Source organism: Cinclus cinclus, chromosome Z, assembly GCF_963662255.1.
Source record: "Cinclus cinclus chromosome Z, bCinCin1.1, whole genome shotgun sequence".
In the NCBI taxonomy this organism is placed as follows: domain Eukaryota; kingdom Metazoa; phylum Chordata; class Aves; order Passeriformes; family Cinclidae; genus Cinclus; species Cinclus cinclus.
The window spans coordinates 11344893-11359389 of NC_085084.1; positions in this window are offsets into that span (position 1 = coordinate 11344893).

A 14497-nucleotide genomic window follows, 5' to 3' on the forward strand; every position below is an offset into this window, starting at 1 on the left:
CATGTAGAAGCAAATTGTGCATTCAAGAAATTAATTGTACAGAACTGAACTTGCCATAATCCGTATAAGCACTCAAGATGTGAAAAGGCTGAGCCTATTATTTCTATTTCTTTAATAAGACCAGTTGCTTATATGCTATTTATTTAAATAATTGCAACCATCTTCTTTCCCCACCCTTGCTTTTTCCTTTTGGAGCGAAACAGCTCCTAGAAATAACTAGTGTCAGCTGTGAATTCTGAAGAAGCCAAGAATGTGTGGACAGATCTGACCCTCACTGGGAACAGGGTGACATGGTCTCTTTTCCCCGCCCTGGACAGCCTGTTGTCAGCAGCACCTTTTAGAGACAGGAGCCAAGGGACTTTCAGACCAGGAGCCAAGGGACCAATTTTTCCTGCAGCTGCTCCTGAGAGTCAGACAGCCCTTGCTGAGGATGAGGTTGCACTTTCGCTATCCCTGCTCGGAGAGGATGGTGCCTGGATCCTGCCAGCAAGACCCAGTGTTCCCACAGCACCCCTATTAAGGTGGTTGCCCATGTTTACATTGCTCAGTGTGGAGTGTTCTGTGCTCACCCATGACATTCAAACGTTGCTGAGTGACATAGGACTAAACTTAAAGCAAACAGATGGCACCCATTGCCTCTGAGAAAATTAAGTAGAGGCACTATGACAAGTTTTCTTGCTACATCGTGCTAGCTATGTCCATGGCACACATTTCTTCCACTGACAAATCCCAGTAGCTTTTGGTTTTCAGCATGCTACACTGCTCTTAGGTTTTTTCCATTCTTTTGTCTTCTTGTAACAACGCTAGCCTTAAGGCTTCTTGGAGTTCTGGGTTGCCATTTATGAATGTGAAACCTTTTAAAGGTCACAAGAGTGCTTGCTCCTGTCAACAACTTGCAAGAGGACTGGAGAAAAGTGTTTGGTTCAGTTCCTGGCTACAATTCAGAGCACTACAGAATAATCCAGTAACAGCATTTTGAAACCCTTTTTTAAAACTGTCACCATGTTATGAAAGATCTATGGGCTGCAGAAAAAGAAAATCTTCTTATAAAGTTGGAAAACAAAATGGCATGTCCAAGTCTAAACTGTCCTTGTCTGAGCCAAACAGATCTCCGTTCTGTGTAATCAGTCAACAAATTTCTGGATCACATAAATCAAAACTGTTACTTACCCTCAGTCCCTTTTGTTCATGTCTGTGTTTGCAAGTTATCCCTGCAGACTCACGCAGGTGATAGAGGTAGATTCATGTTGATGGGGAATATGCTCTGTCAGAGGTTCTCTCACTGCTTTCAGCAAGGGACTTTAAAAATTGCAGATTGCACTACTGAGCTAAAAATATCTCTGTGTTCATCAGAGGTGAGATGTCTGGCTTCTCTCTTGGTGGCTGCTTGCACATTCTGGGTGGAGGGGCCAGTTGCCAGTCGCAAAATTTATGTTTCTTCCTTCCCCCTGCATGGCTCTTTAATTGTAATAATAGCAAATTTTCATCCCTTTCAGATGTGCTCACTTTGAGCAAAGGGTAGAAGAATTATTTGTTGGAGCATTTTGTATTTATCAACTAGCTGCCAACAGAACAAGGTTTAGCGCAGCGGAACTTGCCTTTCACAGCAAAAAAAACAAGCTGCTTGTACTCTGTTTCAACCCTAACCATGCTCTCAAGGGTGATGTTTCTTCTGGTTGTGCCAGAAACCTAGTTAGTGTGCAGTCCTGCAGAGTCATAGAAGAGCACCAAATATATGCCAATTAAATTAATGTAATTTAAAATTACTTTCTAATTTAATGTAGGAAGCAAAAAACTATAAGCACAAGTGTAGGGTATACTTAGGGTAGTGTAGCTTTCATTAGGACAGTGTTTCCCTATGTTAGCTACATGAAAATACTTATAAATGTTTTTAAAGCTTAATTTATTTGTGGTCATTGGTACTCTGTTTTTTAGGGTGGAGGGGTAATTGTGAGACAGAGGTAGGTTCTGTTATCTCCCAGGTAAAAAGATACAAGTTCACTGCAGTGTACTCTAATATTAGAGGTTCCTCTGAATGCTTTTAACCTGTGATAAAATCACCTTCAAAGCAAGTCAATATGCATTAATTGTGAGATAATTCACAATAATAATGCTGAAATACCTTAAAATACTTCCTATATTATAACCATTTATTTAGTAGTTCATATAATGAATAAAAAGTGAGTTTTATACAAGGAATTCAAAAGTCTATCTAGCCAATACTCCTAGGTTTTAAATATGACTGCGGGAGAAAAACTATAGTGTATTTTCAAGATTAATCTGAGAAGGCATTTTGGGTCAAAAAATTGGATAAAACAGGTTTTCTTTGAGGAAATACAGGCTTATATGAGGTTTTTTGGCAGCATAAGTAATATGTGTGTGTGTGTGTGTGTGTGTGTGTGTGTGTGTGTGTGTGTATTTAAGAAGTAGGATATTTTTGAAGCATTGAAAAGTTCGAATAAAATTTAGGAGGAGGAATACAGCAATTAAGGTAACTGAGATTAAGAGAAGATTATTACTTCCATTGAATTACTTTGAAGTATGAGGGGAAAGAAAGAGGGGAAAATCAGAGAAAAAAAGTGTAGTAGTTTTGTGGCTTTAAAGTTTACTTAATTAACATTGTTCTACTTCTGCACAGGCCAGGTATTGTTTTCTTCCTTTGTTTTGTTTGGGAGGTCAGTTTTACATGGTACAACTGAAGAATTGCTTTGTAACTTTAGAGGTGTGCAACTCTGTCACCATAAACATGTTGATGGATTAAAAAAATAATGAGCAGCAGTAAAACTGTCTTTCCTGTCTTATCCTGCAAAATTATAGGGAAGGGGACCATTTAGTTTAATTTATAGGAGATAATTATATAGCTGTAAAACACTGCTGCAGGCTTTTCTTTGTTTATATTGCATATTTAATGCTGAAATAATTTTAAAATTAGAGCTGCAGTTGTTATCTATCTATTTTCTTGGAATTCTTAACTAGGAAAAACGGGCTACTTACAGAAGGAATGGACTGGTTTTAACAGACTTCAGCTGACTTAGGGTAGTCACTGTGAGCAAGAGTCTAAATAATAAAAAAAAAAAATTATGAATCAGAAGTCATTACCTGCTGAATACTTGACACCTTTTACAGAAGGCATTCTTAAATCCTGTTTCTTAGCTGAGGGGCAACAATGACAGCTTTGCCTTGAACTAACAGGCTAACTTTCTGGATGTGTTTTTTTTATTATTTTTTTAATTGTATGTTTCTCTTCTCCTTAAAATACATCTAAATAATTCAAGTTTTATGTTATATTTAGCATGCTCCCCTTCTCTGATCAAGGTAGTTACCTTTCCTCCAAATATGACAAACTTCAGGCAAGGTGCCTGAAGCAAATTCAACAGGCAGTGTCCTTCTGAACTCTGAATCCACCATTAGGAGGTGTACTAGGTGAAAGGTGCACTTTTCAACTTGGATTTCATGGCAGCGCTTGGACTCTACTCAGAAGCTACTCCTCTGTCCTAACATCAACTAGGTTGGGAGATACAGAGATCCAGCTCTAAAAATAACATGCTGTATCCAGGTGGAGTTACAGGGGTGGATGAGGGCTGGGAGAAGATATAGGTTACTTTTCTCCTATTTCCAGGATGTGATCTGGAGGTCAAGGCAGAATGTGCCTGACAATGTGCCTGTCTTGGTTTGAAAGACAGGTGATTGCTAAGGAAAGCAGAAGCTTCCCTTTGGACTGAAAAAAAACCGTGATTCTTCCGATTATTATAATTTTGGAATTAAGAGAGCTCTCAGGCAAAGATATGGGGGTAGGAATAACAGTTCTTTACTAGTATATCTAACACGACAAACAAGAACAACAACAGCTATGAAATTACCCACAAACAGAACAGTAACTCAGTCCCAGTGTTTTTTGGCTGCAGGCACCTTTTCCCTGAGCTGCAGTTCCCGGTGCTGGGGGCGGGCAGGTCCCACAGAGCTGCAGGAGGGCTGGGGGTGATGGCAGAGCTGTCCCAGGGGGAGAGAGAGAGAGATGGAGAGAGCCCTCTGCTCACGGTGTGGGTCCCAGTACTCAGCAGAGTGCTGGATGGTGGCAGGTTACAGTGAGAAGGCAGCAGGGCAGGGTCCGATGGTGGTTTGCCGACGCTGGGATGGCAGGGATGGGGCAGAGGTGGCGATCGTCCTTCTCGTCCGAACTCCGCGGGAGAAATGGGCCGAGGCCCAGCCTTCCGCTTCCTCTTCTGGCTGTTTGAATCTCGCGGGGCTTGCTTCTTCCCTCCCGTCCCCTCCCCCTTGTCACCAGGGCCCAGTCAACAGGTATCTTAGCATGACAATGGGGAAAATTCCACAGAGGGAAAAAAAAGGGAGAGAACTAACCCTCCACAATATCCACCCCGAATTTTCCCCTACCATCATGCCAAATCAAATTAAAATCTTCAAATTATACACATCCATACAGTTACAGATACAGGCACAATATTGTAGGTAGTTCACCCTAAAACAAGGTCTCCTTGGGGTATGCATCGGGTCTTTCCATCCCTTTGCATGATTCACCAGGTACACCCTGGCCCTTGAGTAAAAACCACCCCATGAATTGGATTGTCTTTGCTGGAGGCAGAGTTCACCCAAACAGTTTTTCCTAGCATACCTCTCATATGCACCACTGGAACCTTGTCCCCATCTGGTGTTCTCAAGGGCTCAGACTGGGCAGGGCCTGCTCGATTAGTGGAACCTCAGGTGTTCACTAACCATGTGGCCTTTGGTAGATGAATCTCCCAGTTTTTGAAAGTCCTCCCACCCAGTGCCTTCAAGGTGGTTTTAAGCAGCCCATTGCACCGTTCCACTTTCCCAGCCGCTGGTGCGTGATAAGGAATGTGGTACACCCACTCGATGCCGTGTTCTCTGGCCCAGGTGTTTATGAGGCTGTTCTTGAAATGAGTCCCATTGTCTGACCCAATTCTCTCAGGGGTACCATGTCTCCAAAGGACTTATTTTTCCAGGCCCAGGATGGTGTTGCGGGCAGTGGCATGAGGCACAGGGTAGGTCTCCAACCATCCAGTGGTGGCTTCCACCATGGTCAGCACGTAGCGCTTGCCTTGGCGTGTCTGAGGCAGTGTGATGTAGTCAATCTGCCAGGCCTCCCCATACTTATATTTGGACCACCGCCCCCCACACCAGAGGGGCTTCACTCGCTTGGCTTGCTTGATGGCAGCACACGTCTCACAGTCATGGATAACTTGGGAAATACTGTCCATGGTGAGATCCACCCCTCGGTCTCGTGCCCACTTATAGGTAGCATCTCTGCCTTGGTGACCTGAGGTGTCGTGGGCCCATCGAGTCAGAAACAACTCTCCCTTGTGTTGCCAGTCTAAGTCTATCTGTGACACCTCTATCCTTGCAGCCTGATCTACTTGCTCATTGTGTTGGTGCTCCTCATTAGCCCGACTCTTGGGGACATGGGCATCTACATGACGGACCTTTACGGGTAGCTTCTCTACCCGACTGCCAATGTCTTTCCACTCATCAGCAGCCCAGATTGGTTTTCCCCTACGTTGCCAGTTAGCTTTTTTCCATCTTTCCAGCCAACCCCACAGAGCATTGGCTACCATCCATGAATCAGTGTAAAGGTAAAGCTTTGGCCACTGCTCTCTTTCAGCAATGTCCAGGGCCAGCTGAATGGCTTTGAGTTCAGCAAGTTGACTTGATCCACCTTCTCCTTCAGTAGCTGGTGCAACCTGTCGTGTGGGGCTCCATACGGCTGCTTTCCACTTCCGGTTCATCCCCACGATGCGACAGGAACTGTCAGTGAAAAGAGCGTAGCGAGTTTCATCTGCTGGCAGTTGGTTGTATGGCGGGGCTTCATCAGCCCGGGTCACTTGTTCTTGCTCCTCTTCATCGGCAAGACCAAAATTTTCACCTTCTGGCCAGTTTGTAATTATTTCCAAAATCCCAGGGCGATTTGGGTTTCCGATACGGGCGCGCTGTGTGATGAGGGCGATCCACTTGCTCCATGTGGCATCGGTGGCGTGGTGGGTAGAGGGGACCTTCCCTTTAAACATCCACCCCAGCACTGGTAGTCGGGGTGCCAGGAGGAGCTGTGCTTCTGTGCCAATCACCTCTGAGGCAGCTTGAACTCCTTCATAAGCAGCCAAGATCTCCTTCTCTGTTGGGGTGTAGTTGGCTTCAGACCCTCTGTAACTTTGGCTCCAGAATCCCAGAGGTCGGCCTCGGGTCTCACCAGGTACCTTCTGCCAAAGGCTCCAGGACAAGCCCTTGTTCCCGGCTGCAGAGTAGAGCACATTCTTCACCTCTGGTCCTGTCCTGACGGGGCCGAGGGCTACAGCATGAGCGATCTCCTGCTTGATCTGGGCAAAGGCTTGCTGCTGCTCAGGGCCCCAGTGGAATTCGTTCTTCTTCCGGGTGACCAGGTAGAGAGGGCTCACGATCGGTCTGTACTCAGGAATGTGCATTCTCCAAAAGCCTATGGCACCTAGGAAAGCTTGTGTTTCCTTCTTGTTGGTTGGTGGAGACATCGCGGTGATCTTATTGATGACCTCAGTGGGGATTTGGCGCCGCCCGTCTTGCCACTTTACTCCCAGGAACTGGATCTCTCGGGAAGGACCTTTGACTTTGCTCCTCTTGATGGCAAAACCAGCTCCCAGCAGAATTTGGATGATCTTTTCTCCTTTCTCAAATACTTCCATTGCCGTGTTCCCCCACACAATGATGTCATCAATGTATTGCAGATGTTCTGGAGCTTCACCCTTTTCCAGTGCAGCCTGGATCAGTCCATGGCAGATGGTGGGGCTGTGTTTCCACCCCTGGGGCAGTCGGTTCCAGGTGTACTGCACGCCCCTCCAGGTGAAAGCAAACTGAGGCCTGCACTCTGCTGCCAGAGGAATGGAGAAAAATGCATTGGCAATGTCAATGGTGGCGTACCACTTTGCTGCCTTGGACTCCAGCTCGTACTGGAGTTCCAGCATGTCCGGCACGGCAGCGCTCAGCGGTGGAGTCACTTCATTCAATGCACGATAGTCCACAGTCAATCTCCATTCTCCGTCAGACTTGAGCACAGGCCAGATGGGGCTGTTGAAGGGTGAGTGGGTTTTGCTGACCACCCCTTGGCCCTCCAGCTCACAGATCATCTTGTGGATGGGGATCACGGCATCTCGCTTTGTCCTGTACTGCTGGTGGTGCACTGTGGAGGTGGCAATTGGCACTTGCTGGTCCTTCACCTTCAGGAGTCCCACTACAGATGGGTTCTCTGACAGTCCAAGCAAGGTGTTCAATTGCTTAATTTTTTCTGCCTCTACAGCAGCTATTCCAAAAGCCCACCTGAGTCCCTTTGGGTCTTTGTAATAGCCATTCCTCAGGAAGTCTATGCCTAGAATACACGGTGCCTCTGGGCCAGTCACAATTGGATGCTTCTGCCACTCCTTCCCAGTCAGGCTCACCTCAGCCTCCAGCAAAGTCAATTCCTGTGATCCCCCCGTCACCCCAGCAATAGAAACAGGCTCTTCCCCCACATGTTCTGATGGTATTAGGGTGCACTGTGAACCAGTATCAACTAATGCCCTATGTTTTTGTGGCTCTGATGTGCCAGGCCATCGGATCCACACCGTCCAAAAGACCCGGTTTTCCCGTGCCTCTCCCTGGCTAGAGGCAGGGCCCCTCTAGCACTGGTTATTATTTCCTTCCTGGGCATACATGTTGGAGGTTCCCTCAAGGGGATCTGACAAATCATCCTCCCTTTTGTAGTACCCTACATCTTGGTTATGGGAAGTTGAGGCTACCTTCACTTTAGTGGAGCTCCTTTGGTTAGTGTTTCCCTCCCTGAGTTGACGCACCCGCGCTGCCAGGGCAGAAGTGGGTTTCCCATCCCACCTCCTCATGTCTTCCCCATGGTCACGCAGAAAGAACCACAGGTCAGCTTGTGGGGTGTATCCTCTCTCCCTAGCTGGGGGACGTTGGGCTCTAACTCTGGCATCTGTGACTCGCACTGGTGCTGCACTGACCTTCCTCATCTCCTCCCTCACCCCTCTTATCTCCTCCTTGAACTCCTTTCTGAGTTCCCTAATCACGGCAGAGACCTGAGCCTGCATTGGGCCATTCATTATACTCTCAAAATTTCTGAGCCTACTGGCAACAGAACCCAGTGTCTCGTGGTTGGTGTCAGCATTAATGGCTGCAATGAATGTGGTGTATTGAGATGGCCCCAGGTGTGCCAGATTCCACAACATCTGCCCTGTGCACCTGACCTTGTCGGGGTCATTGTCATGTTGTCCACCCCTCCCAAAGAGTATCTCCAGTACTGCCACTTCTCTCAGCTGTTGGATCCCCTCCTCAGCGGTCTTCCAGCACATTCTATGGTGGTGCTCCTGCATTCTCTCTCTATGGACAAACCTCTCTCTTACACTCATTAAAAGCCACTCCCAGAGGGAAAGGGGGCCTGGTTCCCTTACGAATATGTGATCCACACCTGAGTCCTGGGTTAGGGGTCCCAAATTCCTTGCCTCAGTACCATCCAGCTGCACACCTGTACCCATAAGGTCCCAGACCCGCAGTAACCACGTTGTAAAAGCCTCACGGCCCCTTCGTACAACATCTTTACGCAGATTACGGAGACTCTCGTATGACAGGGACTCTGTGACGATCTCAACCTCTGGCTCCCCTGCTGGTTGTGAGGGCCCTGCTTTCTGATCCTTATTATCTAGGTGCTTTGTTTTCACCTTAGACTTTCTAGTTTCCACGGGGGCAACTGCTGCTGGCTGTGAGTGCCCTTGCAGTTCAGCTGGAGCCTGGAGAGATGTAACATCTGTGGGTTCCACTGCTGCACCATCAGGTTCTCCCTCTTTAAGGCAGGGGGAGATTTTCTCAAGAGCTGGGGAAAGGTACTCCTTCAGCATTTGGCCCATGTCCTTCACTAGAAACCCCACCCACTATGGATGGTTCCTTTCTGAGGTGAGCTCTGGGGCAGAATCAGGCTCAGGGGCAACATCCTTAACCTCTGGGGCAGAATCCTTAGTCTCTGTGGCAGAATCCTTAGTCTCTGGGGCAGGGGCAGGGCCAGGCTCTGGGGCAGGATCCCTATTCCTTGGGGGACGTATCAGGGTTGTCATCCAAGTCAATCTCCCCTCATCTCGGAATGTTAAATAGAACAGGTTTACAAGACCTATTAGCAATGTCAGCCACTGTATGACATCATTACTGCTTAGAAGAGATTTGAACCCCTCAAAAGCTGGTGGAGCAGACCCAAAAAACTGTGTAAGGGGTTGGGACAAAATTTTCCCTGGTGTCATATCCTCACAGTATGTGCCATTATTAAAGTAACCCCAAAAACATACAGTTAGAGTGTGATAGCTCTGAATCCATGTGCCCACCTACCAGAGGAAGTTAAAAATCCATGAATTTCTCACGTTATCAACCCACAAAAGGAACTGGATAATAGTTACAGCAGCCTGAGTTATAGGACCCATGTTCAAGTAAGGGATTGCAAATGGGAGAGATAAAGCTGTGGCCACATGGAGCCCAAACCACGGTAAGCTGGACAACATGATGCCACCTAACACAAAACTGAGGTAACTCAAGAACTGTTATTCCTTTTTCACCCTTTTCTCTCAATGCCCTCGGGCCCCACGTTGGGTGGCCAAAATCTGTCCTGGTTTGAAGGACAGGTGTTTGCCAAGGAAAGCAGAAGCTTCCCCTTGGACTGAAAGAAAATGTGATTCTTCCGATTATTATAATTTTGGAATTAAGAGAGCTCTCAGGCAAAGATATGGGGGTAGGAATAACAGTTCTTTACTAGTATATTTAACAAGACAAACAAGAACAACAACAGCTATGAAATTACCCACAAACAGAACAGTAACTCAGTCCCAGTGTTTTTTGGCTGCAGGCACCTTTTCCCTGAGCTGCAGTTCCCAGTGCTGGGGGCGGGCGGGTCCCGCAGAGCTGCAGGAGGGCTGGGGGTGATGGCAGCGCTGTCCCAGGGGGAGGGAGAGATGGAGAGAGCCCTCCGCTCACGGTGTCGGTCCCGATGCTCAGCAGAGTGCTGGATGGTGGTAGTTCACAGCGAGAAGACAGCAGGGCAGGGTCCCATGGTGGTTTCCCGACGCTGGGATGGGACACAGGCGGCGATCGTCCTTCTCGTCCGAACTCCGCGGGGGAAATGGGCCGAGGCCCAGCCTTCCGCTTCCTCTTCTGGCTGTTTGAATCTCGCGGGGCTTGCTTCTTCCCTCCCGTCCCCTCCCCCTTGTCACCAGGGCCCAGTCAACAGGTATCTTGGCATGACAATGGGGAAAATTCCACAGAGGGAAAAAAAAGGGAGAGAACTAACCCTCATCAGTGCCTTTGCAAGTAACTTGCACTAACAACATCAAAATCCAGGAGCTGAAACCCACAGTAATGGTCATACAGTGCAAATCCTGGTAACTCCTAATGTGTCTGTGGATCTCTGAAGGGGAACTCCACTCAAAGTCCAAGACATGTGGAAGATCTGTGACTCCAGGAACAGTCGTCCTCCTGCAGTACTAGCCTGTGTAAAATCTCCACTGGGCATTTGTCTCTCTGCAAGTGTTGCCCGTAGCCGTGTACCTAGTCACAGGAATTGGTTCAGATAAGTAGCATCTGCCCAGAAAAGATGTTTTCCTGCAGAAAAACATTGCTGGGTTACTGCCCAGCCCCACAAGCTACTTCTAGAGACCCTTTGTTACTGTGGTAGCTGGACTTTTTGCTTTATAGCTGTGCTGTAGAAAGGTAAGGTAGGTAAGATCATGGCAAGGTAGTGGTCCATTTCTCTAAAACAAGGGAAGGGCTTAAGTCTAGCAGGGGCTAAAAAGTACTAGGTACATGTTTTAAGTAGCTAATTCTCAGAAAATATCTTTATCCACATTGCAGCAATGCCTCTCAAAGCTCAAGCACTTAAGCAATTGTATCTTGCTGCTGTTCTGTACATTTTAATGGATGCCTGATGTGGAAGAGCCATTAGTTTTACACCCTGGTATCTTGGTTTTGAAAGGACATGTGAGTGCTAGGGAAGTGCAGGGCCTGCCCACTGAATTAGTATAATTTTGGAATTAAGGGGGCTCTCAGGCAAAGATATGGGAATAGGAATAACAGTTCTTTACAGATATATATATATATATATGTCTGTGTCTGTCTGTCCGTGTCTGTGTGTCTGTGTCTGTGTGTGTGTGTGTGTGTGTGTGTGTGTGTCTATGTCTATGTCTGTGTCTGTGTCTATGTCTGTGTCTGTGTGTCTGTGTCTGTCTGTGTCTGTGTGTGTGTCTGTCTGTCTGTCTGTGTGTGTCTGTGTCTGTGTGTCTGTGTCTATACAAGAAGGCAAACCCAAGAACAACCAGTCGGAGATTAACAAGGACCAGAAGAGGAGCCCAGCGAGAGCTGTCTCGCCTGTGGCGCCGCTCCCGTCAGAGCTGGCCGGCAGCCTTGGCCAGCTCCCGGGGACAGGGGGAACGCGGTGATGTCCCGCGGGGCCGGAGGGGCTCCGGGGGATGATGGTGGCCGTGTTCCCGATGGGAAGGGTGGAGGAGAGGCTCTGCTCACGGGCCCTCGGGGGCAGCGCTTGCAGGTGGCGGGCTGAAGCTGGAGGAGCGTCCGAGCAGGGGGGGTCCCACAGCCGAGGAAAGGCAGCTCCCGGCGTTGGGATGGCAGGGCGAGGTTTTCCTTCTCCGAGCCGGAGCCAGAGAGCGAGCAGCTGCCCACGCTCTCCTTTACCTGCCCCCCGATCTCTCCGTGTTCTCCCTCCTCCGCCCTCCACCCTTGGAGAGAAACTCCAGAAAGGGACAGGGAGCCTCCCCTATCACTAGCCATCTTAGCGTGTCAATGGAAAAAATGCCAGACAGCAAGGAGAGGGGAAAAAAAAAAGAAAAAAACCAACCCCCAACACCTGGTGTTTTGTACATATTTATATATTTACATTTATACTATATATATAAAGAAATAAACATCTGCATTTAAAAATTCTCAAGGTCTCAAGTAATAAAACTTTGGTAACTTCCAAATTTATAAAAACTCTTGACAATACAGCTAGGTTTGTTAGGTAGAGGTGCTGGTAGGATTTCAAAATGTTGCACAGAACTGCGAGAAGAGTGTCCTTTTAATGGTGCTAATTTAAATTCTGTCACATAGCACTAGAAACCCCTAGGAAGGGTTGTGTAGGTATTAAAAAAGATTTAAAATATATATATATATATATATATATATAGTCACTTATCTATGAAGGATCTTGTTCTGGTTTACACTGGGGTAGTTAAATTCTGTCACAGTAGCTATTATGGGGATGTGTTCCAGATTTGCACAGAAAGCAGCATTAACAACAGAGATGTAGTTTCTGCTGAGCAGAGCTCACATGGCATCCAGGCCTTTTTGGCTTCTTGAATCACTCCATCAGTGAGTAGGCTGGGGGTAGATAAGGAGTTAGAGGGGACACAGCTGGGACAGCTGATCCCCAGTTGAATATCCCCAGGGATATTCTATGACAGGATATAAAGCTGGGGGAAGAAGGAAGTAGGAGAAGGTTCAGAATTATGGAGTTTGTGTTCCCAAGTCACCATTACAGCATGATGGGAGTCCTGCTTTCCTGGAGATGACTGAACACAAGACTGTTCACTGCAAATGGAATTAATTCCTTGTTTTGCTTTGTGTCTGTGGCTTTTGCTTTATTAAACTGTGTTGATCTCAAACCACGAGTCTTCTCACTTAAGACTTTCATGGCTCTCTTCCCCAGCCCACTGGTGGGGCAATTAGCAAGAAGCTGCAGTCCTTCTTTACTGCTGGTAGAGGTTAAACACTAACAGATCTCCAAGCAGATTAGCGAAGTAACAACTTTCACGTTTCTTACTGGTTTTAACCTGAATTTAGTCAAGAATTATTAACAATGTTGTTAATAAGGATGGAGTCAACTCTAAGTCCGTCTGTCCTCTTCACCAAAAACAAACTCAAAATTAAGCTGAAATGCTGTTTCAGAGGGAGGTCCTATTGTTTCTATTATGTGGGGTGCTGGATCAATGTTTGTGTCACCCACATCAGCAGCTGCATCATTTAAGACGAAGATACAGTACTGTGGGAACATAGTGGCCCAATACCCCAAACACCAACAGAGGCACACAGGGCAGGCCTGCCACTCAAGCCCCTCATCTTCCCACAGGTCAAATGACACGCTGATCCTGAAGGACTGTGACAGTCCATTTTGCCCATGAGTGGCATACAGGACATGCTGGGGTACTGCCATGCTGCTGGCACACTAGGGAAAGTCAACACTGCACAGGGCACAGGTGGACATTTCGACATCTCCTTACTTCGAAGGGAACAGCAAAGGACACCTTCTAGACCTAAAATCAACAAACTTCATCACAGTTCCATCTGCAAAACAGACCTTTGAAGTCACTCCCCGATTTCCTCCTATCCCCCCAAAATTTGTGTCACCACCTGAGGGAAAAGACCAGACACCTTAAAATAGGGTCACTGCAGCCGTAATGTGATAAAAGGGCATTTCCTATCTGTGACTTGGCCCCATGAGCTCAGTGATGTAAACAAAAAAAGACAGGATCCCAAAACTAAACTTCTGTAGTAGTCAGCGTATAGTTCGAGAAATAGTTTTTATCTATTTTTTGAGGAGGCAATACATGTTTTCCTCCACTAAGTTCCTGTTTTATGTGACATTTGTGTTTTTTATTTTATGCACAGATCAAATATTTAAAAGCTTTTTTTTTCTACAAAAGTTTATTTTCCACAAGGAAGAGCAATAGGAAAAATTAAACTGTTGTCCACATATTGTTTTCTTAAAACAAGAGTCTACAAGGACATATTCAGCACCAAAACTAAAAAACAACAAAAAAAAAGTACAAACAGCCATAGAATATAATCTATAAAGCAAACATTTAATATTGCACTTTGTTTCTCTAATGTTTGGATTTTACTTACTTTTTCCTAATTCAGATCAGAATTCTCTATCAAATACTGGGCTAAAACTGTGAACCTCAAGTTTTATAATGCTGAGAATTGACCAATATTTATGGAAGAGTAATGCCTCTGAGTAACAATGTAATTCAAACTGGAAATCTTTATTTAACAAGCTTATATAATTTTTCATTCTAATCACAAAGGCTCTAATGCAAAGTCAATTGCCATGATATTGGTCAATCCTGCCTCATATGCAATTTTCCATTGTATTGTGGTACTTTAATGCTATGTGTATCAGCAATTGTTCCCTAGTCTGTAAAAATGAAAAGGAAAAGAAAGTAAAACCAGCAAATGCCCTTTTATACCAACGATCCCATCAGCTTTAAAAATTGTCTGGTTGGAGAAGGTAGAGGGAAGGGACATCCACAAAATTGGCCTAGTAACATCATCCAATTTCCTTCTTGCCAATATTCCTGCTCAAAGCCCAAGCCTTCTAATTGAATCACTTAAAACGTGACTCATTTATATTTTATCACCCTGTTGTCGTTTTTGAAACATGAATGATCTTTCATGTTGTCATAAAGGCCACTTATGG